Source organism: Bufo bufo, chromosome 3, assembly GCF_905171765.1.
Source record: "Bufo bufo chromosome 3, aBufBuf1.1, whole genome shotgun sequence".
Lineage (NCBI taxonomy): Eukaryota > Metazoa > Chordata > Amphibia > Anura > Bufonidae > Bufo > Bufo bufo.
In genome coordinates this window covers 525,662,006-525,674,336 of record NC_053391.1, presented here as the reverse complement: position 1 = coordinate 525,674,336, position 12,331 = coordinate 525,662,006, and the positions used below count along the sequence as shown (strand labels likewise).

The 12,331-nt window shown below is 43.9% G+C and overlaps 1 long non-coding RNA gene across 1 annotated transcript; it reads left to right on the top strand.

The window, feature by feature from the left end:
• Window positions 1-1,198: 1,198 nt before the first annotated feature.
• Window positions 1,199-11,257, top strand: LOC120993521. Its single transcript, XR_005777294.1, has 3 exons — window positions 1,199-1,210; window positions 3,645-3,647; window positions 11,138-11,257. It is a non-coding gene; the product is annotated as an uncharacterized LOC120993521 (long non-coding RNA).
• The last annotated feature ends 1,074 nt before the right edge of the window (window positions 11,258-12,331 follow it).

Sequence of the window (12,331 nt, the reverse complement as noted above, 5' to 3'; positions counted from 1 at the left end):
ATACCAGAGGTCCCAGAAAAGGTACCAAACTGAGGGTGAAACCCATATGCACCCAAAAATGGTGACTTATCACTGGACTCCTGTCTACGGTTATTTAAAGGGACACTGACAGGCCCTATAAACATATTTAGTTATTCCTATGCAGTCATAGATCTATTAAAGTGTATTCCAATGATAAAAATGTACCCCCGGTCCACATTGTAAACCATGTAAAAACAACTTTATATTGATCTGTCAATCACATTTCTTTATGCCCAAGGGGCGTTTTTTCACATTTCTTTATGCCCAAGGGGTGTTTTTTCTCCTACCTTCATGCCCAGCCGCGCCTCAACTGTCGATTCCTAGCGCTGCGCAGCTCATTATTATTCACTGCGCTGGGTGGCTCTTACATTCCCCGATCCTGTCAGTTCCCGCGCATGCCCGATAGATACTTATGGGCATCGGCCTCAATCGGACCATCTGCGCATGCGCCGGCACTCTCACAAGCCTGTAATTGAATCCAGCGCTCTTCTCTCGGGTGACAGGATCGGGGAATGTAAGAGCCGCCCAGCGCAGTGAATAATAATGAGCTGGGCGGCGCTAGGAATCGACAGTTGAGGCGCGGCTGGGCACGAAGGTAGGAGAAAAAACGCCCCTTGGGCATAAAGAAATGTGAAAGAACGCCCCTTGGGCATAAAGAAATGTGATTGACAGATCAATATAAAGTTGTTTTTACATGGTTTACAATGCGGACAGGGGGTACTCTTATATCATTGGAATACACTTAAATAGATCTATGACTGCATAGGAATACCTAAATATGTTTATAGGGCCTGTCAGTGTCCCTTTAAGGCAAACTCAACTAAAGACAAAAATCAAGACCACACTTCCTGATTCTGTGAGACAAAACACCTCAAATAAGTCTCCAGATTCTGGTTAGCGCGCTCAGTTTTTCCGTTCGATTAAGGGTGGAAAGCCGAAGAGAAGGACAACTGAACTCCCAGACGAGTACAGAATGCCCTCCAGAACCTTGAAACAATTGCGTCCCCCTATCAGACACCACATCAAAGAGAATGCCATGTAATTTAACGATGTTATCAATAAACACTTGAGCGAGAGTCTTGGCATTGGGCAAACCTGATAATGGTATAAAGTGCGCCATCTTACTGAAGCAGTCACCCACCACCAAAACCACCGTCTTCCCAGAGGAACTAGGCAAATCAGTGATGAAGTCCATAGACAAATGCGTCCAGGGGCGGGATGGGATGGACAAAGAAAGAAGAGATCCTGAAGGCAGAGTATGAGTCACCTTGGCATGTGCACAGGTCTCACAGGCTGCCACATAACCCTCTATACCTTTATGTAAACCTGGCCACCAGAATCTCTGGGAAACAAGATCCACAGTGGATCTGCTCCCAGGGTGTCCCGCAAGGACAGTATCATGATGTTCCTTGAAAACCTTGTGCCGAAGACCAGAAGGAACAAACAACCTCCCTAGAGGACAGGAATCAGGTGCCTCACCTTGAGCTTCCAACTCCTCCACCTCAAGTTCGGGATACAGGGCAGAAACCACCACCCCATCAGCCAAAATTGGAGCAGGATCCTCCGAATCCCCCCCCCCCCCCAAGAAAGCTACACGACAAAGCATCTGCCTTGACGTTTTTGACCCCAGGGCGATAAGTGACCACAAAATAAAATCTGGTAAAAAAACAATGACCATCTAGCCTGCCTTGGGTTCAGACGCTTCGACGATTGCAGGTAAGACAGATTCTTATGATCAGTAATTACCGTAATGGGATGAAATCGTTCCTTCTAACCAATGAAGCCATTCTTCAAAGGCCAATTTAACGGCCAGCAACTCTCTATTACCAACATCATAATTTCTTTCGGCAGAAGAGAGTTTTTTTTTTTTAAAAAGCACAAGGGCGGCATTTGCCAGGAGAAGGACCCTGTGACAAAACTGTTCCGACTCCCACTTCTGACGCGTCAACCTCCACAATGAAAGGCTGAGACACATCAGGTTGCACCAGAATGGGAGCAGAAGCGAAACATTTCTTTATTGCAGAAAAAGCATGTAATGCCTCTTCAGACCAGACTGAGAAATCCACACCTTTCTTGGTCATATCGGTCAAAGGCTTGACAACAGTAGAATAATTCAGGATAAATTTTCTGTAGTAATTAGTAAACCCCAAAAACCGCATCAGCGCTTTCTGATTCTCAGGTCGATCTTAGTCCAATACAGCACGGACCTTTTTGGGATCCATACGAAAACCTGAGGAAGAAAGCTGGTAACCCAGGAACTGCAGCTCCTGAACAGCAAACACACATTTTTCTAACTTAGCATATAACTTATTCTCCCGGAGGATCAGTAATACTTGTCTTAAAAGATCCTGATGAGTTTCCATATCGGGCGAGTAAATTAGTATGTCATCGAGGTAAATAACAACAAACCTCCCCACCAAAAAAAGGTCATTGATAAACTGCTGAAAGACTGCCGAGGTATTAGTCAACCCAAAGGGCATGACTAAGTTCTCGAAGTGGCCCTCAGGGGTATTAAAGTCAGTCTTCCATTCGTCCCCTTCCCTGATTCTTATCAGATTATAAGCCCCTCTTAAATCCAACTTTGAAAACACCTTGCCTCCGACAATCTGATCGAATAAATCCGGGATCAAGGGAAGGGGATAAGGAACACGGACAGATATACGATTTAGCTCCCGGAAGTCTAAACACAATCTAAGGGTACCATTTTTTTTTTTTAACAAAAAAGAAGCTGGCAGCCACTGGTGACTTAGATGGTCTAATATGTCTGTTTGGTAATATACTCTCGCATAGCTACTATTTCGGGTTGGGAAAGATTATTCAACTGAGACTTTGGCAACTTAGCTCCGGGAATAAGATTGACCGGACAATCATACTCTCGGTGAGGGGGTAACTCCTGATCTCCACCCTCAGTGAAGAAGTCAGAAAAATCAGAAAGAAACGGGGGTAACATCTTAGTGGATACCACAGAAAGTGACGTGCCGAGACAGTTGCCTATACAGAAATCAGTCTAATTACTGAAATGTCTTGCTTTACCACAGAAGAAACAAAGTTCCTATTACCAGGGCATGAAGAGACCTGTCCCAATTGCATAGGCTCATCACGATACACGAGCTTGAGTGTCTCTGTACCCCGCGGGACAGAAGAGGCTGTCTCCCCATATGGTAGTGCATCCCGAGTGACCTTGCACCTCTCTCTCAGGCGTCAATCAATCCGTACGGCCAGGGACATAGCCACCTACAAAGAATCAGGGTTTTCGTGGAATCCAGGGTGTCTTAGTCTCTCAGACAGCCCTTGACGGAATTGACTACGGAGTGCTGGGTCATTCCACTCCGAATCAGTTGCCCATCTCCTAAATTCAGAGCAATATGACTCTGCAGAATGTTCTCCCTAACTCAAACTAACCAGCTTAGATTCGGCCAGAGAAACCCGGTCTGGGACATCATAAATAAGGCCCAGGGCCCTGAAAAATTCATCCACCGATCAGAGGGATTGGGAACCAATCGGTAGATAAAAAAGGCCCAGGACTGAGCATCACCTTTCAGCAGAGAAATAATAATCCCCACTTTTGATTGTGCCGTGCTGGAGGGCTGAGAGCCGCATGCTGGGAAACAGGCCCCCTAAAGCCTGTTGTGGACCGCTGGTGAAAAAACTGCTAACAAGATGATTGTTTTGTTCCTTGGACTTTCCATTGTGTGAACTAACACCAAGACTGCGAACTGTCATTTTGTTTTTGCCTCATGTGTGAATAAAAACGGAAGTTTTGCTTTACCAACTGGTTTTTGCCTCTGTACTGCGTCTGCTTACTCTGTCTATCAGAGCAAATCCCCACACATGGCAGAACATTACAATAGCTTTATATGCAGATAGAGTGCTCCAATATATTCGCGATTGCACAAATAGGCAATTAATGATGCGCATATCTTGGTGCAATATGTGCAACTTCACATTTTAGCAGGTCTGATTACATATTACTGATTGGTGCACTAAGTATTGTTGTAAACTTGTGACATCAACACACTATGTCTGTAGCATATCTGTATGGACAGCAGAACCTATCAGCTACACTATATCACGATCTAACCTACACTGACTATCTCCCACTAACTATCTGTATTATATACAGGTGAAACTCGAAAAATTTGAATATCGTGCAAAGTTCATTTATTTCAGTAATGCAACTTAAAAGGTGAAACTAATATATGACATAGACTCATTACATGCAAAGTGAGATATTTCAAGCCTTTATTTGTTATAGTATGGATGATTATGGCTTACAGTTTATAAAACCCCCAAAGTCTCAGTTTTGAGGTACCCTTTGCTCAGGGGGTACGGATTAATTATCTGACTAGAGTGTGACACTTTGAGCCTAGAATATTGAACCTTTTCGTAAAATTCTAATTTTAAGCTGCATTAATGCAATTTCTTTTAATTTGCATTACTGAAATAAATGGACTTTTGTACGATATTCGAATATTTCGAGTTTCACTTGTATATAAGCTAACTATCTAATGTAATGACACAGGAAAGCACAGAGCACAGCAATGAAACTGCTGTCTCAGAACTGCAAAAAACTGCAGAAAGTGGCTGCTGGAGAAGTTCTTATATAGCAAGGGGTAAGCAACTTTCCTATTGGTTGCTTGGGATGTTTCTAAGCTCAGACATAGTCATTGCAGCCTTCTCATTGGCCCACCAGCAAGAAGCAGGGAGGGATCATGGGTTCAGATGAAAAAAAATCTAGAATATTCGCGAATACGAATAAATCTTCGCAAATTATCCTAGTGGCAATATTCGCAATGAAAATTTGTGATTCGAATATCCACGCCCAACAATAACTTTTACTACTACCCCTAGAAAACAGCACATAACTTGCCTTATCCATCATATGCTGCTGTTGCCACTACCACCGCTGTGCCTTGCAAAACTATTCACCCCCTTGATTTGTTTCGTATTTTGGTGCCTCACAACCTGGAATTAACATGGATTGTTTGAGGATTTGCATCATTTAATTTACAGAACATGCCCACAACTTTGAAGATTTTTTTTATATTTTTTTTATTGTAAAGCAAACAACAAATAGGACAAAATAACAGAAAACGTCAATGTGCATAATTATTCACCCCTCTAAAGTCAATACTTTGTAGAGCCACCTTTTGCGGCAATCACAGCTCCAAGTCGCTTTGGATAAGTCTCTATGAGCTTACCACTGGGATTTTTGCCCATTCCTTCTTGCAAAACTGCTCCAGCTCCTTCAAGTTGGATGGTTTGCGCTTGAGAAAAGCAATCTTTAAGTCTGACCACAGATTTTCTATTGGATTGAGATATGGGCTTTGACTAGGCCATTCCCACACATTTACATGTTTCTCCTTAAACCACTCAAGTGTTGCTTTAGCCGTGTGTTTGAGGTCATTGTACTGCTGGAAGGTGAACTTCCGTCCTAGCCTCAAATCACGCACAGAGTGGTACAGGTTTTGCTCAAGAATATCCCTTTATTAGCACCATCCATCTTTGCCTCAACTTTGACCAGTTTCCCAGTCCAGGCTGCTGTAAAACATCCCTACATGGATGGGTGATGGTGTTCTTTGGGTGATGTGATGTGTTGGGTTTGCGCCAGACATAGCGTTTTCTTTGATGGCCGAAAAGTTCAATTTTAGTCTTATCAGACCAGAGCACCTTCCTCCATACATTTTGGGAGTCTCCCACATGCCTTTTCGCAAACTCACAACGTGCCTTTTTGTTTTTAGCTGAATGTATTGGCTTTCTTCTGGCCACTCTGCCATAAAGCCCAACTCTATGGAGCGTACGGCTTATTGTCGTCCTATGTACAGATACTCCAGTCTCTGCTGTGGAACTCTGCAGCTCCTCCAGGGTTACCTTAGGTCTCTGTGCTTCCTCTCCTTGCCCGGTCCGTGAGTTTTGGTGAGCGTCCGTCTCTTGGCAGGTTTGTTGTTGCGCCATGTTCTTTCCATTTGGTTATGATAGATTTGATGGTGCTCCTGGGGATCATCAAAGATTTGGATATTTTTTTTATAACCTAACCCTGACTTGTACTTCTCAACAACATTGTCCCTTACTTGTTTGGAGAGTTCCTTGGTCTGCATGGCAGTGTTTGGCTAGTGATGCCTCTTTCTTAGGTGTTGCACTCTCTGGGGCCTTTCAAAAAAGGTGTGTATATGTAATGACAGATCATGTGACACTTAGATTGCACACAAGTAGACATCATTTCACTAATCATGTGACTTCTGAAGGTAATTAGTTACACCAGAGCTTTCTATGGGCTTCCTTAAGGGGGTGAATACATACGCACATGCCAATTTTCTGTTTTCCATTTCTAAACAATAGTTCATTTATATTCTTTTCTCATTTCACTTCACCAACTTAGACTATTGTGTTCTGGTCCATCAGATAAATTTCAGATTAACAAAACATTGAACTTAAGGCTGTAATGTAACAAAATACGAAAAAAGTCAAGGGGGATGAATAATTTTGCAAAGCATTGTAGCTGCTGAACTCCTGAGTTGTCCATCATGCTCCATACTGTACTGCTGCTGCTCAGAACCTTACACTGCACAGTATAATAAACCTGAAACTGCTACCAGAGAAAGACATTGTTTCTTCACTTTCCAAGTTGTTAAATGATCAGTTAAAATAACAGCAAACCTGTTGCTGCTTCACATAAAGGAGAACTTTTGGACTGCTTGTCTTAAACAAGCCATTGCTTATTTTAATACCAGGCTCTATGTAACAGAAGCAGGCATCTGCCCCCATAAGGGATCATTTTTGGACAGTTTTTTTTTTAAGGCATAACAGTGCATTGTGTTTTATAGAAACATAGAAACATAGAATGTGTCGGCAGATAAGAACCATTTGGCCCATCTAGTCTGCGCAATATACTGAGTACTATGGATAGCCCCTGGCCCTATCTTATATGAAGGATGGCCTTATGCCTATCCCATGCATGCTTAAACTCCTTCACTGTATTTGCAGCTACCACTACTGCAGGAAGGCTATTCCATGCACCCACTACTCTCTCAGTAAAGTAATACTTCCTGATATTACTTTTAAACCTTTCCCCCCTCTAATTTAAAACGATGTCCTCTTGTAGCAGTTTTTCTTCTTTTAAATATTCTCTCCTCTTTTACCTTGTTGATTCCCTTTATGTATTTAAAGGTTTCTATCATATCCCCTCTGTCTTGTCTTTCTTCCAAGCTATACATGTTAAGGTCCTTTAATCTTTCCTGGTAAGTTTTATTCTGCAATCCATGTACCAGTTTAGTAGCTCTTCTCTGAACTCTCTCCAAAGTATCAATATCCTTCTGGAGATATGGTCTCCAGTACTGAGCACAATACTCCAAATGAGGTCTCACTAGTGCTCTGTAGAGCGGCATGAGCACCTCCCTCTTTCTACTGGTAATTCCTCTCCCTATACACCCAAGCATTCTGCTAGCATTTCCTGCTGCTCTATGATATTGTCTGCCTACCTTTAAGTCTTCTGAAATAATGACCCCTAAATCCCTTTGCTCAGATACTGAGGTTAGGACTGTATCACTGATTGTATATTCTGCTCTTGGGTTTTTACGCCCCAGGTGCATTATTTTGCAGTTATCCACAAAAAATTTTAGTTGCCAGATTTTTGACCATTCCTCTGGTTTTCCTAAATCTTTTTCCATTTGGTGTATCCCTCCAGGAACATCAACCCTGTTACAAATCTTTGTGTCATCAGCAAAAAGACACACCTTACCATCGAGGCCTTCTGCAATTTCGCTGATAAAGATATTAAACAATATGGGTCCCAGAACAGATCCCTGAGGTACCCCACTGGTAACAAGACTTTGGTCTGAATATTCTCCATTGACTACAACCCTCTGTCGCCTGTCCCTCAGCCACTGCCTAATCCATTCAACAATATGGGAGTCCAAACCCAAAGACTGCAATTTATTGATAAGCCTTCTGTGTGGGACTGTATCAAAAGCCTTACTGAAGTCTAGATAAGGCTAGTTTCACACTTGCGGCAGGACGGATCCGACATGCTGTTTACCATGTCGGATCCGTCCTGTGGCTGTTCGCCGTGCCCCCGCTCCGTCCCCATTGACTATAATGGGGATGGGGGCGGAGCTCCGGCGCAGCACGGCGGTGCACGGAGAAAGCCGCCGGACTAAAAAACCTGACATGCAGTAATTTTAGTCCGGCGACCTTAAGCCGTGCACCGCCGTGCTGCGCCGGAGCTCCGCCCCCATCCCCATTATAGTCAATGGGGACGGAGCGGCGGCCCGGGGGCACGGCGAAACAGCCGCAGGACGGATCCGACATGGTGAACAGCCTGTCGGATCCGTCCTGCCGCAAGTGTGAAAATACCCTAAGCGATGTCTACTGCACCTCCGCCATCTATTGTTTTAGTCACCCAATCAAAAAAATCAATAAGATTAGTTTGACATGATCTCCCTGAAGTAAACCCATGCTGTTTTTCATCTTTCAATCCATGGGATTTTAGATGTTCCACAATCCTCTCCTTAAGTATGGTTTCCATTAATTTCCCCACTATTGATGTCAGGCTTACTGGCCTATAGTTGTCCGATTCCTCCCTACTACCTTTCTTGTGAATGGGCACAACATTTGCTAATTTCCAATCTTCTGGGACGACTCCTGTTGCCTGTTGTTGGGACGACTCCTGTTTTAGGGTACTTTCACACTTGCGTTAAAGTTTTCCGGTATCGAGTTCTGTCACAGGGGCTCAATACTGTAAAAAACACTTCAGTTTTATCCTAATGCTTTCTGAATGGAAAGCATTCAGTTCAGTATGCATCAGGATGTCTTCAGTTTAGTCACTCTTACGGTATTTGGCAGGAGAAAATACTGCAGCATGCTGCAGTATTTTCTCCAGCCAAAATTCCGGAACACTTGCCAGAATGCTGGATGCATTGAAATGTATTAATGCCGGATCCGGTAGCAAGTGTTCCGGAAAACCAGATCTGGTTTCCCGGTATGCGCATGCGTAGACTTTTAAAAATGCCAAAAAAATAAATGCCAGATCCGTTTTTCCAGATGACACTGGAGAGACGGATCCAGTGTTTCAATGCATTTGTATACGGATTTCCGCATCCGGCAGGCAGTTCCACTGTAACTATTGCCCCTGACGAAGCGAATTAGACGAAACCTGGGTCGGGCGGATCCTTGAATGTGGATGTTTGTTCAATGAGTGTTTATTCATCTCTTTTGTGAGTATAATAAAACCTTTTAAAAGATTTAATCTTTGGTGGATCTTCACTATGTGCACGATACTCTAACCTCCGCAGAAGTATCGTTTGTGATGAGACTATCCCTGTTGGAACTCGGATGTTCGGTTGCATAAGATGAGTCTGATATAATCTGACCTAACCTAGAATCTGACCTAACCTGGGACTACATGTTGGAAGGGCTGAAGGCAGGGGAATTATGTTATCTACATGGTACTGTATGTTAGAGAGGGCTGAAGGGAGCGGAGTGATGTTTCTTACATGGGACTGTATGTTAGAGGAGGCTGGAGAGAGGGTGTGATAATTCTTACATGGGCCTGTATGTTTCAGGTGCAGGAGTGATGTTATATACATGGGACTGAATCTTGGAGGGGCAGGGACATTATAATTTCTGGGGGCACTACAGGGGTCACTGCAAACCTGCATTACAAGTAATGGATGCACTGGAAGGGGCATTATAAATGCTGGAGGCTTTGCAGGGAGGCATTATAAATATTAAGGGCACTCCAGAGGGGTAATTATAAATAGTAGAGGGTTCTATAGGGGGCATTATAAATACTGAGGATACTGTAGGGACCATTACAACTACTACGGACACTATAGGGGGTCTATAGGAGTATTTCATTTTTATGGGGAGGTCTAAAGAGGTACTAATATTATTATTAGTGAGGGCACTGTAGGGGACCTTATTACTATTGGGGGTTCTATAGAGAGCCTTATTACCACTGGGGACACAATAGGGGACCTTTTTTTTTACTGGGGGCTCGGTTGGATCCGGTCTAAAGTTTGCTATTTTTCATGAGGGTGGTTGGGTCTTACTGTGTATGACAGAGAAAATATCTTAGGGAGTCAGGGAGAGTGAAAAAACCATCAGGGTCAGTCAGAAATCAATCAAGCATGTATTCTACTGCCAGGCAGAGTAAAGGGAAAGGCTAGGATTACACAGAAGAAGAAATGTCTGTGTAGAATAGGGAAAAACAGGGAAGCTGACAGCCAGGGGGGAAGGAGTGAGGAGCTGAAGCCGCTGTGCCTTCTAGCAGAACTGCAGCTGCTGCAAACCTCAAAAGCTGGATGTTCGGCAACAAAGTTCAGCAAAGCTGCTATTGATTATATTCAAACCAGCATATATACATTATTTCAACTACAATACACAGGGTAGTGCACATTATTTTAGACGCCCAAAAATGTCAGGGCTATGGAATGGTTCCAAATGAAAGACCCAGAGCCGGAATATGGGTAGGAGCATCACCAGTTATCCTGCCAGAAGTAGTAGTAGTAGGCCTCAGTTGTCCCTGCTGGCTATGGATAGGCGTAACACTACTGTTGAAGAAGAAGAGGATGAAATTGGATGGCTCACTTCACAGTCACAGCAGGATGACATAGAGGTGATAGGGGGCCGTCACCGGTCCAGGGAGCCAGGGTTCACAGTGTTCCTCTTGCTCTTCCTTCTAGCCCCAGAGAAGGCTTTCAGTGGAGTCATCTCAGTCGTCACTGACTCTTCCTAGTGGGGCGCCATTCTTTTTCCTAAGAAGTGTCAAGAAAACCGCACTATGCCCTACAGAAGATAGTCAGGAAAGTCTGCCTGTTGACGAATTGTGTGAGAGCCATCACCATTTGGGCTGCCCTGAGGAGGAATTTGAGGAGGCTGGGCACCCCATGCATACCTGTGTTGATGGTAGTTGTAATAGTGGCACCTGTATCCACAAAATTAGCGGTAGGGGCATTGACATTGAAAGTTAGGGAAAATGCAGAGCAGGAGAGGGAGGCCCAGAAGCCCACCATGATATTTCACAGTCTGATAAAAGCAGCAGAGAGGGTGGAACTCTGATGACGATTGTGTGCTGGACAGGACCTGGGAGCCAGATCAGGGTGCTGAGGAGGAGGAGGCTGTGACGAACTGCGACCGCCGCGGCCACAATACGTCACGAAACCGTCACAACGCCCCTAGTGGTCAATCCGCAAACAGGCCTCCCAGCCACTTTCAGCACACCGACAGTCTAACTTGAGTCCGTACAGTCGATAGGCTGAAAACGCAGGGATTGGACCGTCGATTGACTGCAAGTAAGCGTGGGAGCAACCGGACCGGAACCACACACAGGGTAGTTTAACTGCCACCACCTTGCAATTTATGGGAGCAAGGAACCCACTATCTAGATAACAGAACCGAGTAGCTTTCTCTTCGGAGAGGCTAGGGTAAGTTTTTGCAATGTTTGAAAGCAGGCATATGGCTAGAGAAATTACTTGGAGGTCATTTATTATATATATATATACACAATACAAATTATGAAGATGTACAGTAATTATTAAAACAATAATCAAGGAAAGTATAGTCCAATAAACAAAAAGGGAGAAAAGAAAGAAAATACTTATTTTCCGCAGAAAAGATGTCCGTTGGTGAAATAGTCCGTTGCAGGGATAAAGTCCAAGAAAGCTTTGTCCAGTGTAATAATCCGAATATGCCTACAGCCCACGAGTTCTCTGGCTGAGGCCCTCTTCAGGTTTTGTTAAAAGTGGAGAACTCCTTTAGCAGATTCTAGGCCCTTGTTATAAGGATCCCAGACTCAAGGCGGGGAATTGAGAGTCCGCCTGCTGGGCAGGCTGTATTTCTGAGATGAATGCCAGTTCTGAAATATGGTATGTGCCATATCTCGGGATGTCTCCGCTGTACATAAGTAACGAGCACAGATTCACATTCCCCACAAAATATGGAGTTCAGGGATATCAAATATGACTATTTTAACCTGTTTTATGATGGGGTAATGCCATAACTTTACCTGGGCATCTCCTAGACTAATGTTTGTCATATGTAAATGTCCAGTGAATTCTGAGGGACAAGATGACGTAATTTTTATGTCCGTAAGATGCATGTTCTCTCTTAAAAAGGGTAAAAATCATATCTCAGATCGCGGTGCCTGACTGTCTATAGTTTCACCCAGGTAACTTCCCTTTCAGGAAACTGACTTCACACTTCTTATTTACCAGGGATGCAGACGAATAGCCACCATTTGATCAGTTAAGTGTAGAGGACGCCGTAATGAAGTTAGCATTCGGTCCATTTCCAGTTTTAGCTGTGACAGACA